Raw genomic sequence first — 17,877 nt, 5'->3', positions numbered from 1 at the left:
AAGTTTTAAGAGAGGATTGTAAAAGAAGAAGTGAGCCTGCTTGATTTGCAAAGCTATTTGCATTTGCCTGATATGCAAAGCTATCTGCCTTTGCATATCAGGCAGGCTGACTCCAAAGTTTGGGAGAATCGACTGAAAAGGTGCAGCCTTCTCTCAGCTTCCTATTTGTCTTAGGGGCAACCAACGATGACTGATCTGATGAGGGAGCATAAGGCTGGAGCAAGGTTGGACAGATAATATGGAACGAGGCCATGAACACATTTAAAAACAAATAAAGGAATATTATAGAATACAATACAATAGAATATTATGGACATTTGTACAAAAAATATTGTCTATATCTTCTAACTTCATCGTTTTTAATTTGGACACTTGTTTAGTTTGAATTTTAGTCTTTTTTTCCTGAAATTCTTCAAGTCTAATGAGAATTTGATTTGCTTGTATTTCTCAGCATATGGATAAAAAATGCTGTTGATATCTGAGATCTCAGAGTACGTGATGTTATTGAAAACATATGGATTAGTTGGTCGAAAATATTTTGTGAATCCCACATATAAAAACAACAGCAATTGCATCTATTTGTTTTACTGTGTCGTAAGAGAAGCTTCCACTTTTCTCTTACTTTATCATCGAAGTCACTGAGCTTAGATATTTGAAAATTAGAATCAAAAACACTTTTATAAGTAAAATGTTTTTGAAAAAACAGCTGATATAAAGGTGTGTCCCCCTTCTCTGGATCTGGAAATTCACATCTTACACATTTTGTTATTTGATATAAGTGCCAAAATCCTAATGATTAAATGGAGTCTCTGTAAATCAACTAAGGAAACATTTATGTTCAATATACAGTATTAAATTAAGTTAGTTGATAAAACAAATATCATTTAGTAACATTCAGTAGAGTCACTAAAAGCTCCTGACATATTACTTTAATACTTACTGTATATCAGGACCTTCACTGTTAAAATGGTCTTGGTCAAGACTCAAGGGGACGAGCAATTGTATGTTCTTGTAGACACCCAGTGGAGGGGAATAGAAGGTCTTGGCAAAGCTGAATTGAAAGAGGAAAAATGGGTTAGTTTAGTTTAGTTTTATTATTTTAAAAATTCAAAAGAAAAGAAATGCATCAAATGCATATACAATTGAAAAAGAAACAAAAGACAGAAAAAACTTAAATATGTCATTGTTCAGTGTTCACTTCTTCCTCTGCTAAATAATAATAATAGCAATAACAACAACAATAATATTTAAAGTGCTTTACATACCTCTTCTTCATTCCTATACCTATATGTGAAAATCATCTCTTTATACCTCTTCCCAAATTGTGTAGCATTTTGACTGTGCCTGATTTCCTCACCCAGTGTACTCCACAAAATCACCCCACAAACGGATATGCACGTGTTTGTGTGTTGTACGACAATAACAATGTTTAAAGTTTAATTTCCCTCTAAGATTATAAATTCCCTTGCTGTCCATGAACACGGTTTGTATATCGTTAGGAAGTAGATTATTTCTTACTTTGAACATGATATGTGCCGTTTTGAATTCCTCCAAAACCCTAAATTTAAGCGCATGTGACTTTAAAAATAGTTTGTTGGTGTGTTCCAGGTTTCCCACATTATTTGTGATCCTGATGGCTGTTTTTTGCAGTACACCTCTAACTTTTCATTCAGTTTCTATGTTTACATTATTAATCATGACTTGTGTTTGTGGAATTGATTGATCTTTTTTTTTCTTTTTCTTTTATTCAAATTTAAAGATAATTTGTTTGAGTCAAACCATGTCTATAGTTTTCTAACATTTCTAATGTGATCATCTCCAATAACTTCTGTGGGTTATTTTGAATGTGTCATCAGCGAATAATACCATTCTGTGTTTTTGATACATTGCATATTTCATTGATACATAGAATAAATAGTTTTGGCCCTAACACCAACCCTTGTGAGACTCCACACCTTATACTTATATCTAGGGAAGATGATTTATAGTTGCCTATCTGCACAAACTGTTGGTGGTTCTGCATATAGCTTTTCAGCTAATCCAATATAATCACTCTGATGCCATATCTTTCCTTTTTTTTTTAAAAAAAATAACATGCTGTGGTCTATGGTGTCAAATGCTTTTTTTGATCAATAAATACTAGTGCAGGTTTTATTGTCAGTGCAAGTTGTAACCTCTTCTATTAGTTCCATAAGTGCCATTACAGTTAACCTATTTTTCTGATATACTGTCTATCTGTCAACAGTTTGTGCTTTTCAATAACTTTGTCCAGTCTGTCAACAAAAAGTTTCTCTAATCTTTTTGAAAACCATGGTAGGGCTGTTTATCTCCAGATTTATACAGTGCGATAACTTTAGCTGTTTTCATATTGGATGGAAAGGAACCAAATTTGAACGATAAGTTGAAGATATAGGTTAGTGGGTTTACTATTCCTTTAATTTTTATTTATTTATTTTTTCATTGAAGTCATATCAACTCCATTACAATCCATAGACATTTTATTTTTACAACTGCTCATGATATCAAGAATTTCTCTCTCCTCTACTACTGTTAGAAAGATAGAGCTTGGATTCTCGTCTATGTTCTACATTGACAAAGAAATTGTTAAACCCACTAACTATATCATTCATGTTCTCGATAGTTTTGTCCTTATCAATAAAGAGCTTAGGGTAGCTTATATTATTTGATTTATTTCTAATTATATTTTTTACTTCTATATTTTATTAAATCTTTATATAGCGAGTTCTTTTGTTTTTCAGGCATTTTGAAGACCTCTAGTGATCCATGGTTTATCTATATATTTTTGCCTCTTGTTTACATCTTTTACTGGACAATTCTTACTATATAGTGATATAAATACATTGATAATGAGTTGATGATGATATTGATAAATATGTTATACGCACTATTAATATTGTCCTCTTTATACACTTCTTCCAAGTTTTGTGTTGGTAGTTTCTTCTTAAATCCACCTATAGTTACTTATGTTCTCATTCGTCTATATTTAGTTTTATTATCACCTATTGTTTTATTTATAATACATTCATATATTGTAAACACAGGCAAATGATCACTGATGTCATTTATTAACAATCCACAAACTGTATTTTTTTTCTATATTGTTGGTGAATATATAATGAATTAGTGTAGCATAGTGTGGTGTTATTCTGCTTGGCTTAGTAATTGTGGGGAAAAGAACATTTCTTCCATTCTGTTTGTGAATGTCTCGATGCTACATCCAGGGCCTCTATACACACAACTAATTAGCGATTTTAGTGAAAATATTTTCCAGCGTGGATTTGTCATGACTTTCACATTTCTTAAAGTCACCAATATAATATCAAACCCTTTTAGCTGACACAGCCTAAAAGCCTACAGACAGATTGTCTTTTTAATACTTACAGTGTTTTATTGTGGATGACAACTTCTGTGTAGGGATGGTCACCAGAGAAACTGGAATATCTGTATGAAATAACAATATGTTAAATAGTCCATATTAAAGTATATATAGTAAATTATAGTATATAAACTATACAAGAAGATAATACTGATTTCACAACATTTCACAACAGATTCATGGGAGTTGCTGATGTGACCACAGCTTTTGATTTCTTACCTGTCAGAGGGGGAGCTGGTTAAAGGCATCTCTTCTGGAGCAGTTCCTTCTAGAGCTTTTCTTTCCGACTGAAGTGAGGAAAACAGTTAATAATAATTAATAATAATAAAACAATATATTGCAAAATGATTGCATCTCAGGAGTAGACTTAATCATTAGTTTAAATATCTGACAGTTTGTACCATAAGGAAAGAGACCTGTTTGCTCAGGAGGTACAGACACTTGAGATCAAATTAACAATGAAACATAGAAATACATACCATACATTTATACATATTGATAAAAAACGACTTCAGCGAAATAATAAGAATAATTGAAATAAAACACCTTACCTGCATGATTAGATGATGTAGACACTAGCAAGAAAAATGAGATCAGAACCAAAAGTTAATATATAATAGTCTATAGACTAGTCTACTAATTAACACTGAATATAAATGTGCTCTTCCTCAGTGAGAGTCAGTGTGAAAAATCATTTTCATGTATATTTGGTTAGCTAACGTTTGCTCTGCTTGTAATAGTCAAAATGCTTTTCCTTCATATATAAGAGTTGTACGTTTAAGTTATATAAGTTATATAAGAGTTGTTTGTTGCTATAGTTCATTTCCCCTAAGTGTGCTTGTAGTGTTAAACTTTACATCCATGTTAATGTGCACATCATGAATGTTAATTCTTCCTTGGATTGCCACTACCCTCTGCATTCTGGTGAGCATAGCATCCATCATCTTGGTATTCCTGCTTGAGCAGCTTGGCTTCCCCAAGACCAATTTGGTTGGGGATACCAAGGCCCCTAGAGCCTGATCCATGGGAGGAGGTGAGCCACAGCCAATTCTCTCCCCACCATGCACACAAGCCAGTCGCCTACATATTCCTGACCAGCGATGGGCTTCAGCTGGCTTTTCAAACTGCCTGAGTACCTGCTCCTCCAAATCGCGGTACTGAAAGGGGTGTGGGAGACTCGCGCCATCATCATCAAAGTGGCAGGCCCTACAGCCTATCCCTACTGGCATTTCTATTTCCAATGCCTGAGCAGCCCACGTAATGAGCTGGTGGTCGAGGGGAGGTAGTGCAGGAGGAGCGAGTCTGCAGCCCTTCCCTAGCTGCACCTGGTGTATAGAGTGACCGGGACTCTTTCCTCATTTGGTCATGCCCCACCATCGTTTTCAGCTGCTTGATCCTTTTCATGGTCATGGTCATCCTCCATTGGCATCTTAACGCCACAGTCCACATGTGACTAACAGGGCTGGACATTATTCTCTCACGATCACCAGCTTGTGAACTGAAGTGCCCCTAGTGGTATTCAAACCCGGGCCATGTTCAGAACCCGGGGCCATGTCCAGTCCGTGTCACTAACCACTACACTATGCCCGTAGAAGCTGCAGGTTGGGTATGACATGTTATGTTTGGACTGCTCCTGGATACACCTCGGCGTGTTCTGTCATCCAACTGTGCCAGATACAGCACAGCCAGTCTCATCTAAGCCACTTACTCTGCGGCTTAAAGGTGACTTGTGACATGTTACGAGCAACGAGTGTGAATAAACACCTCAGCATCCAGAGAGGAGTTTGTAGACCAGCTCTCATTCTCACCGGGTGGACAACGCTGATGTCAATTCACACACATGCACTTAATAAACAAACTTTTAACAAGTACACACGTCTGAGTGCTTGACCATGGAAATCAAGGAGGGATTTGAATATTCAAAAAAAAAACAAAGACAAGAACCAATGCAAAACAAAGACTTAGGGCATATTCACACCAGGAAAGTCCGATAGTTCACTTGCTTTGATCCGGACCTTTTAAAAAAAACTTGTTTCGGTTTCACATTGTATTTTTTGACAAGCGGGCCAGCATTGTAAACAAACCCATGTGTGTCTTTTTTTCACTTTAAGCCGACACTGTGTCTGAGTCCGGGTAAAGCGCGCCTTTGAACAACAACTTTCTACTAAATAACTATTAAAAAAAATTGGAGTAGCATTATGATGCTGAAGACCCCTTTGAAAAAATCAAGATGGCAGCGCTCTGTACAGCTGCGGCTGCATGGGCTCTCAACAACTTGTGAGCATTTGAGCTAAATGCACCGCCTAGCACAATAGCAACAGTGCATCCACTCAGTACGTTAGCATATAATCGCCAGCGCCTGCTGGAGTTATGGTCATCAGGTGTTTTTGGAAAATAACTACGACTACTCTGGAGTGTACGTAGCTTCGGAGCGCTACGAGGGCAAGACCCAGCAGCCCACGGGGCAGCGGACTCGCCTAGCAGCACAAGCCGAAGAAGGAGCAAGTGAAGGTAGTGTGACCAGCGGCAGAAGCGCAGCAGTGAAGGTGGGCTAATAGCTATGCTAAAAGCTAACCCCTACAAATCACTGCTTCCATCCATCTTCCTCTCCAACGTCTGCTCACTGGATAACAACATAGATCATCTGCAACTGGAACTTTCTTCAAAGAGGAAGTCTAGAATAGAAACTACTGCGCTCTCATTCTGACAGAGACATGGCTCAGCTCATCAATACCGGACAACACCATTAACCTGGAGGGGCTTGCTACATTCCGCACCGACAGGACCAGCGCGGGATCATCCCTATGTTCCTTGGGTCCTGTGTTCCCCCTTTTTTAAGTGACCGGGGAACATTTTTTAAAAAAAGGGTTAGGGTTAGGGACAGAGCTAGGGATCTGGGGAACATAGGTTCGCTCCCAGCAGCACACTCAGTGGTAAATCCTGAGGGAGTGGGCCGTGTACATGAAGACTGTTCTCTCTCACTTCAACCAATATGTGGATTTTCCAGCTAGGGGAGAGAATACTCTAGACTTGGCCTACACCAACATCAAAGACGCATTCAGAGCAGCCCCCCCGCCCCAACCTCACCACTTATCTGTAATGCTAATTCCTGCATACAAGCGCCCGCTGATCAGAGATGATATGATATGATATGTGGCAAGGTATATGGGTGATTACAGACTACAATTGACCCTCTCACCCAGTGGGTGAAGTTGATGCTGACTTCCTTAATGGATTCAATAACTTTTTTGGGAGGTTGGAGGCACTAAACAGTACTACTGCAAAGAAAGCTGTTCCCCACCAGGAAGAGGAGGCACTCTGCCTTGACAAAGCTGATGCGTTGACGACTGATAAAAGTCAACCCACGGAAGGCCCCAGGCCCCGACAACATACCTGGGCGGATATTCAAGGAATGTGCAGGTCAGCTGGCTGGTGTTCTAACAGACATTTTTAACACCTCGCTGGACCAAGCCACAGTGCCAGCATGTTTCAAGACAGCCTCCATCATTCCGGTGCTGAAGAAACCTCAAGTCACCCCACTCAACGATTACCAGCTTGTTGCACCGACTCCCATCATGATCAAGTGCTTTGAAAGGTTGGTAAAAGAATACATCGTCTCCAGACTCCCCTCCACATTCGTCCCAATCCAGTTTGCCCACAGGCGGAACTGCTCCACTGAGGATGCCATCTCCTCCGCTCTTCACCTGAGCCTGGCACACCTGGAGGAGAAGAACACCCATGTGCGGATGCTGTTCCTGGACTTCAGTTCAGCGTTCAACATGATCACCCCACAGCATCTGGTAGGAAAACTGGGACACCTGGGCTTCAGCACCCCCCTGAGCAACTGGCCGCCAGACTTCCTCACCAACAGACCTCAGTCGGTGCGGGTCGGACAGCACACCTCCAACATCATCACCCTCAGCACAGGTTCCTCTCAGGGCTGCATCCTGATCCCTTTGCTGTTCATTCTGATGACACATGACTGCGTCCCCAGGTTCGCCACCAATCACATTGTGAAGTTTGTGGACAACACAGCGGTGGTGGGTCTCATCAGAGACGACAACAACCTGGACTACAGAGCAGGAGGAGGAGCAGCTGGTGGGCTGGTGCAGAGACAATAGCCTGATCCTGAATGTGGACAAGATGAAGGAGATAATCGGCGACTTCAGGAAGAACTGGCCCAGCCAGGCTCCACTGCTTATCAACAGCTCAGCTGTGGAGGTGGTCAGCAGCACCAAATTCCTGGGGGCGCACATCACAGACGACCTCACCAGGTCTGTGTACATCACGTCACTGGTCAAGAGGGCACAGAGCGCTTGTACTTCCTGGGTAGGATGAGGAGAGCCCTCCTGCCCCTGCCCATCCTCAAGACATTCTACAGAAGCACCATAGAGAGCATTCTGACTGGCTGCCTCTCTTGTTCGGTGTGGAGGCTGCAGTGCCTCCGACTGCAAGAACGCGAGGAGAGTGGTGAGGACAGCGGAGAGGATCATCGGGACATCTCATCACAGCGCTGCATGTCCCATGCCCGTAACATCGTCAGTGACCCCTCACCACCATGGACTGTTCTCCCTGCTGCCCTCTGGAAAGAGGTTCTGCAGGTCCGCCAGGTTCTACAACAGCTTTTTGACTCTTGCCATCAGACTGTTGAACTGTTGAACTCTTCACTGGACTTGTACTCTTAACTGGTCTCTACTCCACACTGTACATGTACATAACTGAACATTCTTTCTTTTTTACTGTCATTTTGCACTGATATTTTGCATTGTTAAACATTTTTAATTTTTTTTGCACTATGATACATGCCATCCTTACATCTACATTGCTGCTGCACTTTATATTGTATTTTTATCTTATTTTATTTGCAATTTTTATTACATTGTCCTGAGCCATATGCAACAAAATTTCGTTCTGTGTACCCCTTGTGCATACAAAATGACAATAAAGTTAGTCTAAGTCTAAGTCTAAGTTTGTATTTGGAACTAGTAAAAAATGAAGTCCAATTTCAGTTATCAAAATGAGCACCCTGTTCTCCATTCATACACTGCATTGCAGGAAAAGCACAGGTAAAGCAAGTTTCATTAACGTGTCTCATTAAGTCATGGTGGTGAGAACAACATGTAGAACAGCCTTACCTCCCCTTAGTAGAATGAACCGATCTAATCTCGGCTTTCTCTACTGCAACCTGTTAAAATATCTGCTGTGAAATGCTGCCTTCAAATAGAAAGCTTGAGATTATCTTTGTCTTTAACCATTTACCATCTTTACCATGTTCATGCTTGGGTTGTACATGGGTGGTTGGGCACTCCGCATGTAGATGGTCGGCCCATCTCTCTACCCAGGTTGGGGTGATTTTTGTGGCGGCTCCCCTATGGTCAAGGGACTGGGACCACTCTATGCGTGGACAGGCCCCCCCAAAGGTAGTGTGCTCCTTGCCTCAAGCCTCAGTGTCCTGCCATGTCTTGTTGACAACTTTTAGTGTGTATATGAGTGTAAGTGTGTTTGTGCCTGTGTAGTGTGTGCATGGGTATGGGGCGTGCGTGTGTGTACTTGTACAGCCATGTATCAACTCTAGTTAAGAGGATCTTCTGAGACACTGTGTGTCTGTGTGTGTGTAGACTTTTAAAACACTTGGTGGGCTAAAATTAAACCTTACTAGATCACATTTTGGACTAAATCATTCCTTTCCCTCCATGTAAACAAAAACACACACTCACAGTCACTTGAGGTTTATGCAACATTCTATCAGATGCACACAACGTGTCAGAAGCTTGAAAACCAAGCTCATTCTCTCATAAGAACTACATTTAGAAGCTTATCTTTGTTCTTTAACATTTTTCTTAAAAAAAAAACTATTTTTTTTAGGTATAAAAGATGAGAATTTTTCCCTGTAGTTTGGAAGAGTTTTATCTGGCACAGCTGTATTTGAAGGGGTGATTGTGTGATGCTTTGAAAATTCAAAAGATTTGACTGTCAATCAGCGTGTACTGCAGAGCACAACATTTCAAACAAACGTTTGAGATTAGGCATTGAACCTAAATCTTAAGTAAAATATTTCTAGTGCACAATATTGGATGCAAGTGTTTTTCAATATTTGTTAAAACTCTGCTTTATTGTTTATAGTCTAGCTTTTGAACATTGTAACCAATTTGCCCCGCTGAACTTCAGGAGAAGTGCTGAGGATGCTGGGGTGGAGTTGGAGGTGGAGGAGCGGAGAAGGAGGTCTGTATTTACGGGGAAGGTGAGGTCTTTGGCAGTAAGACAGATGGACTTTGTGTACTTGATGGGACCCAGAGAGAGTGTGTCATGAGAAGTGCTTTGGAGACCTGGTTCATACCTGGGAATCTATGGTCCGACACACTCTGTTGGCATTTACATCCGTCCCTCAAGGACAAGGAAACACCATGCGACACAATCCCTGCTGCTGTTGCTATGCAACTGGCCAAACAACCACATCACCTTGGACACTGTTTTGACAACTACTTTTGTATATTTGTTCATAATGCTAAGTCTGTAATTTTTTTTGATTACATTGTTCATTACATTTTATTTTAATAGATAATACTTATGTTTATTTTAATCTAATATTGTTTTATCTTTCTTGTGGTTTTAAGAGTGTGTGCAACGAAACTACTGTGACGAAGTAATTTGCCTCATGGATCCAGTCTGTCTAAGTCGCTATTTTGTATATACTTTGCGTGTGCACTGTAAAGGAGAAGCTCTCCAATCTCGTTATACACTGTATAACAATAAAGAGCATTCTGTTCTATTCTATTCTGTTCTATTATATTCTGTTCTATTATATTCTCTGTTTATATCCAAAGAAGTATGCAATTGTTAAACTGCAGTTCCCTTTCCCCTTCAAAATCAGCATAATTGTCTCAGGGTAAACCTGCTTCTTTGTTCTAAATTTGAATTAATGCCAGGTGCTTTCTGTCAATTTTGTCCATTATACTTTTAGCAGTCTCACTCAAAAGCCAGTGTGTCAGGTGTCACATCATTGTTTTGTGTGTTTGACAGTTTTACTGTGAGGTTTAAGATTGAACTTGAATAACCTTAGCTGAAAAAAAACATAACTAGTTTGCACAACTTTTATTGTTGCAAATGTGACAGAAATTTTTAAGTTCTTTTTAAAAAAACAAAGCAAGGTTATCTGAACAATAGAATAATTAGTTGGCAGAATTATATGTAGTTTTCTTAAAAACTTTAGATTTTGGGATAAGTTTTTTAAGATTTTTTTCTACAAAACTTGAAAATCTATTGCAGAAAGTTGCCTTACATTTTAGAGTTTTGGTGGCCTTTTCATTTCAGCAGTATGTGAGCCTGCTTCAGTTTTTGGTTTTGTGCTCGTCGTTTGTTGACTTTAATTTGTGATCAGCCTCTGTTGTAGAAGACTCACTTTGAGTTACCCTTTTTTTGTATTTAGTAAATAAATACCTTGTTTTTGTCATTCAGTTCTCCTCTCCTCCTTTTGGCTTCTTTTTTAATTTTCCTCTGGACTTCTCCTGGGACTGACTTACATATTCTGCATGTCACAGTAAATTTCCACACACTTGATGAACAGCTGCTAGTTTGCTGCAGTGACTGACAGGACTCTTCATCTATCGTCTCTGAGACGTCCTTATTGTTACTGTCCTGTGATCAGTAACTAGTTAACACAATGCTCATGGAACAGCAGTAAAGTCAATTAGTCAATTATTAGAACACATCTTAATAAAGTCTATGCTAGAACACGATAAATCTCATTCTAATTAAAGGCAGCATGTAGCACAGGAAGTCGCATACACATAATGACTTGTGCTCTAGGTAACATCAGCCGAATGCTACAAACTAGAATTTCTTTTCAGTGCAAGCTGGCAATAGAAAGTAAGCTTCAACTTTTTCAACCATCCACACCAAACTTTATACCAGTACATTTGAATGTGCACTTTAATCAACATGTTGAATCTGTGGAGCACCAATGAAGCTCTGGAGGTGTGGCTACCACAAGGAAAATAATGAACAGGCTTTCAAAATGATTGGCCAAGAGAATGATGCCATGTTGTATATATAAAGGCAGTCCGCTAAGATTCACCTTAGGGTAGGCAAAGCTGTCTATCTATTAATACAGAAACATTTACTATCAAAACTATCTTACAAAGGACTATAAAGGACTGAATTGACTCTACTGATTCAACGGACTAAATTTATTATTATTACAGTTAATATACTTTATACATTATGGATACCAATATTATTATAACTGATATAAATTATATAATCTTAAAAAGGCAGCTTTGCCTACCCTCGTGGAGCTGGGGGAGGCAAAGTCTGGTGAGTCAAACAATTATTCTTCCTGTTTTTATAGATCCATGCTGTATTGTGTGTAGCTTTGTATGATTGTTAGTATGGTATGCATTTGTATGTTTTATTGTTAATCTGATCTCATTTTTGTCTGTTGCATCCGATCATACAGGTAACTTCTTTATTTATGTTAGACACTGTCAGATATTTAAACTAAACCTACTTCTGAGACACAATCATTTTGTAATATATTATCTTGCATGAATTGTTTTCTTCACTAAGTCTGGAAGAAGTAGACACCAAGCTCTGGAAGACCTGCCTTCAACCAGCTCCCCTTACATTTATATTTGGTAAGAAATCAAAAACTGTGGTCACATCAGAAACTCCCATGAATCAGAGTAGAGTAAATTTGATTGAAGAATTCGGTCGTGAGTTAATCAAATCTATCAGTTGTCTTTAGTAAAGTCTTATGAGATCATAATAAATCAGGATGTATTTAATGTTAGTGTTTTATTTACACCAGTACGATCCAGTATACAGAGTTAAATGTTATTCTCTCATACTGGGACTTTACTCACAAGTGGTCTGTACCTTTTCCTTTGGACAGGATAACATCCCCCAAACTACATTACCCAGGAGGCAATTTCTTCCCATTCAGGATTGGAACCAAATTCTATACAAGAACATTTTATTCCTCCATTTTAGATGTCTGCCATTCCATTTTGGACATCTTTAAATGCATCAACTGCAGAGGACAGACTATGTGAGTATCATACAGAAGCTTCACAGCACGTTATCATGTTAAATCAAACCAAAATCAAATCAAACTTCATTTATATATAATTTTTCATACCAAAATCAAGTGCTTCACACACATAAAAGCATAAAACAATGATAAAAACCAGCCCCTCTCAACCCCACATATAGATCCATGCATGTACGCACACACATTCACACATACAAAGTTCAATAACAATGCAGATTATTTGCTCTCGAGGGGTTACAGCACAGGTTTCATTTATGACTTATACAATAATAACTGTTATATTTTAATTTATAATTTATTCAAATAGCACATTTAAAATGTAGATTTAATGAAGATCTGTATTTTGAAATCAAATCTAGTCTATGAATCTGATATAGTTTACTTACATTATGTCTGCTTTACTTATTATTTAATTTTAATTGCTGCATACACTTCCCAAATTCTTCCCATCCAGGTTTGGAGTCAAATACAGTTCAAGAAGAATTTATTCCCCCACTTTAAATAACTACTGTTTCATCTTGGACATCAACTTTAAATGCATCAACTGCAGAGGACAGACCAAGTGAGTATCATACAGAAGACCCAGTTACCACCATTTGTATATACATTTCATAACACATTATCATGTTAACAGTACAGGTTTCATATACTGACTTGAAACAATGATAACTGTTGTTAATTTATTCAAATAAAGCACATTTTAAAATGTAGATTGAATGAAGATCTGTATTTGGAAATCAAATCCAGTTTATGAATCTGATATAGTTTAGCTACCACCATTTGTAAGCTTCATAACACATTATAACACATTATTATATAAAATCAAATCAAAATCAAATCAAACTTCATTTATATACCCCTTTTCATACAAAAAGGCAAGTGCTTCACACAGAACAATAAATAATAAAACCCATATAAATATTTTTAAAATATTTTATATCTGGAGAATAAATTCAAATGAACTTTCTTATTTCTTCAGGTATATTGACCAGAAGAAGGATGATCATCTCTTGGCTCTTGGAAGAGCCCCTTCAGTAACATGTGTCTCTCTGCGTAGCTCTCAGAAGTTACATGTAGATCAACGTCAGCTTGGTCAAATACAAAGAAAAACTGAAGAGTTTATAGATTTTCTAAGAACTCCAAAAATAACAAATGCAAACTCAGAACATATTATTACTCTTGCAGGAGAATTAAATCCACAAGATTGGCCTAAGTCAGATTCCCACCATTACCAATATGGATGTGCAATTGCGATAATGGAAAGAGGCAAATTCAAAATAATCAGTGAGATTCGGCCAGATTTCGAAGCCATGAAGGAAGCTACAAAGGAAGATAAATCAAAATTTCACTCTGAGCAATTATTAATTGAAGAAAGCAATGTCTTTCTGAAGAATAATGGGACCAAAGTACATGCCCTTATAATTTACACGTACAATAGTCCATGTTTAGAAAAAAATGGCTGCATGGAAAAACTGGCAGATCAGTCTTACAAATGGCTGAAAGAGTACGGAATTCATACTTATGTGCCGTTTACGCAGTATTTTCCTCTAAAATGCATCGCCAATCTAAAGAATATTTTCCCTGCATATTTTACAAGATGCAAACAAATTCCCTTCAAACTGAAACCCAAACAAAAGGGTAAAAATATGTATAAAGACGCCTATAGCATGATTACACAGGTTGATAGATCAAAGCGAAAGGAATTACTAAAACAGATCACTTCCGCTGTGAAATCCCTAAACCTTGACATCAAAGATGTTCTCGCAACATATGAAAAACATATGGACAGAGCCAAGGAAATTATTGATCTGGTCAAGTTTAATTTACTTTCAGTACGTCATCCTCTTACTAACATTTGGGAAAAAAGAGTTGAAGAGAACTTTAAGGCACATGCAAATAAAACAGTCAGGACTCATATTACACCTGCAGTCGTTCAAGATGTTCAAAAACAACATCATGACATTCTGGGGAGCAGCAGCCCTTTCCACCTTCAGCAGATCCCTTTTATGTTAAATAGATCATCATCCAGGGAGGATATTGAACGAGCCATGAGTTTTTTTGTGCTTTAGTGCCACTCTTATGACCTAGCATGAAATATTTGATTGGTTTGAATTGGCATTTTTATGTCTTTATCAATAATATGATATAATTTTTATGGACCAGAGTGGATCATACTATTTGGAAACAATATTAAAAAATCTTTTTAAAAACATGACGTTTCTGTGCTTTCTTTGCTGACTATCAACATGATGTATCAAAGCTCAGTTTTAGGTCTAAGCAAAGAACAAAGTAGGTTGTGAAGGTGGCTACGAAAAATCCCTTCTTAGACCAGAAGTCTACACTGATACAATCTGAGGTTCCTCTGGTCTCACATCATGTGATTTGTCAAGCTACAAATAATTAAGAAAGAATGAGGCGAGCAAGCTCATACTGTGTGTACAGTTAAGGTTCCTATTCACATCATGTTTACATATTGTTGAGTAACTTCACCAGCAGCTGAGAAGGAGTTTGTCCCTCTACTGGTTCATCGTAGTGTTACACCACAGACAGCAGTGCAGTAAGGCGCAAAGCTTTTTAACTGAGAGAGGTAACAGAGAGCAGACCTATAGATAAATGGTGGTAGCAGACTATTATACATGCAGCTCAATAACGGAAGCATAACTTCTGTCAAAAACAAGGAAGAAAGAAAAACACGTTGAGCGCATGAGCAAAAAGCCTAAAGGAAACCCTGTGTCTTTGTTTCAGACATTAAGTGGGACGTTGCACCTATGAAAGCTGTGCTTGTGTTTTACTCTCAATTTTAGGAGTCATGTTAAGGATATTGGTTGTTGCCCCACCCTTTAATCTTCAGACTATCAGTAGTTCAGTGAACATGTGATGAGACACAGCAACGCAAAACATAAATAAATAAATAAATAAATAAATAAAAATGATTGGCCAAGAGAATGATGTCATGTTGTATATATAAAGACAGTCCACTAAGATCCACCCTAGGGTAGGCAAACCTGTCCATCTACAAGGAAACTTTTATTAATCTTATCACATCAACATTTTGTTGAACTTAATAATCATTACTATTGGTAGAAGTGTAAAGTGAAACTAGTTTCTATTGTAAAACAACCCTCAATACACGTCACGCCATTTCCTTTATTAATAGTTTATTTACTGATACATGACCTCGTTAGGTACCATTCTGCCAGCACACACACTCTGTTATCCTCTTTTATTTGGAGCTTGAAGAATTGGTACAAACAATATACAAATGAACATCCCTGTGTACAATACTGATGAGAAACAGTAATGAAGAATAAATATTCAGAGATGGAGACATAAAAATGAAGAGCAGTATTTTGATGAAACAAGGTTTCTTTTAATAGAGTTTGTCTCCCTCCTTTTATTGAGTGCAAACATTAAATAAAGAAAAAATAACAATAAAGAACCTGAAATACTTTATAACCAGACTGAGCAGCAGGAGGTGAAGCAGAGGTTCACCTCCTATTAAAACAAACAAACAAACAAACAAAACAAAATAAACAGGTATTAGACTATAAGTCTGCACTGATAAAACCCAAGGTTCCTCTGGTCTCAGATCATGTGATTTGTCAAAACACAAATAATTAAAAAGAAAAAAACAACTTTAAACCCAGAGAATGAATAAGACAAGCAACCTCACACTGTATGAACAGTTAATGTTCCTATTTACATTTATTAACTTTGCCAACAGTGGAGTTGAGGTGGAGTTTGTCTCCCCCTACTGGTTCATCCTAGTGTTACATCACAGGCAGCAGCAATGAACGAAGACACGGTCCCATTCTTTTAAACCTCCTGTTGCAGAGAACTCAGGGAAACCATGCGCTACTGCATCATTTTCATAAGATCCTATTAACTAACAAAGTAACTTTGAACTTTGAACTTTGAGGTGCCTTGGCCGAGTATGTAACCACCAAGTTGCTTCCTTTGCGCCAAGTTCCAGTCAACAAGTGCACAAACTCAAATGGATGGGTCACATGCAATGAAAGAATTTCCCCGTGATGATCAACAGATGAATAATTAGATTCTGTTCTATTCTAAATACTTTCTGATGCTCCTCTCCAACCTCTCCAGTTGTTCAGCATTTTAATGATTCTTTAAAAGGTGTGTAACACAACTCTCTGTTCAGAAGAACAGAAACTAAAAGTTTCATGTCAGGAAAAACAAATGTGCTGTAGATGTAGATGTCAAAAAAAGATGACAGCTAAAATATGATAAAATACGACTAACTTGTCCATATTATTTGTAACTTTTAAGGTCATATCAATCATCTTTTCGTCATCCACAGAGACTTTTAGTGAGTTTCAGCTCAGTGTTTCGTCTGACTTGATTCCTCCTTGTGGCTCTATCGCTGACCACTAAAGACAGTAGACTTTTCCCCCGAAAATACACACAAAAGACAAACTATTTGGACAGCAATGTTCTACTAACTAACTTTTACTTTCTAAAAAAAAAAAAACAACAACAACAACAACAAAAAAAAAAAAAAAAAAACAGAATAGCATTATGATGCTGAAGACCCCTTTGGATTTGGAGCTAGTAAAAGATTCAGTTCAACTGCAGTTACCAAAACGAGCACCTTGTTCTCCATTTCATACACTGTGTTGCAGGAAAAACAGAGGTGAAGCAAGTTTCATTAACAAAGCCTAGTTCTTGTAAGTGTCTCAGTATGTCACGGTGGTGAGAACAACATGTACAACAGTCACACCTCCCTTTAGTGGAATGAATCCATCACACCTTGTGATTTGATCAGACATATGATAGTTGTAATATTAAAGGTGGGGAAGAGGGGTCAGAGAGATCTTTTAGTTACATCTTTGCCCATTTTCAGCAAATAATTTTCGCATCAGCACATGAAACATTGTCCAAACAGTAATCGTCACAAATAACAAGTAAATAACAACATGTAATAACAACATTGTTACATGGTTTCTGTGAATGTGGGGGAATCTGTAGTGTACGTTAGACAGATTCATAGGTTTGCATGCCCCCTGTGTCCATGGCTTTGGTGCCTTGTTCGAGTATGTAACCACCAAGTTGCTTCCTTTGTGTCACCAAGTTCCAGTCAACAAGTGCACAAACTCAAATGGATGGGTCACATGCAATGAAAGAATCTCCCCTTGATGATCAACAGATGAATAATTAGATTCTGTTCTAAATACTTTCTGATGCTCCTCTCCAACCTCTCCAGTTGTTCAGCATTTTAATGATTCTTTAAAAAGTGTGTAACACAACTCTCTGTTCAGAAGAACAGAAACTAAAAGTTTCATGTCAGGAAAAACAAATGTGCTGTAGATGTAGATGTCAAAAAAAGATCACAGCTAAGATATGATAAAATACGACTACCTTGTCCATATTATTTGTAACTTTTAAGGTCATATCCCCCCAAAAAAATATAAAA

The 17,877-nt window shown here is 38.0% G+C and overlaps 1 long non-coding RNA gene across 1 annotated transcript; it reads left to right on the top strand.

The window, feature by feature from the left end:
• Positions 1–11,718: 11,718 nt before the first annotated feature.
• On the top strand, positions 11,719–14,658 carry LOC125007725. The gene is made up of 2 exons (XR_007112782.1): positions 11,719–12,443; positions 13,426–14,658. It is a non-coding gene; the product is annotated as an uncharacterized LOC125007725 (long non-coding RNA).
• The last annotated feature ends 3,219 nt before the right edge of the window (positions 14,659–17,877 follow it).

Source organism: Mugil cephalus, chromosome 5 (genome assembly GCF_022458985.1).
Source record: "Mugil cephalus isolate CIBA_MC_2020 chromosome 5, CIBA_Mcephalus_1.1, whole genome shotgun sequence".
Taxonomy (NCBI): Eukaryota; Metazoa; Chordata; class Actinopteri; order Mugiliformes; family Mugilidae; genus Mugil; species Mugil cephalus.
The sequence above is the reverse complement of the archived record's forward strand: the minus strand, read 5'-3'. Positions and strand labels throughout refer to the sequence as shown.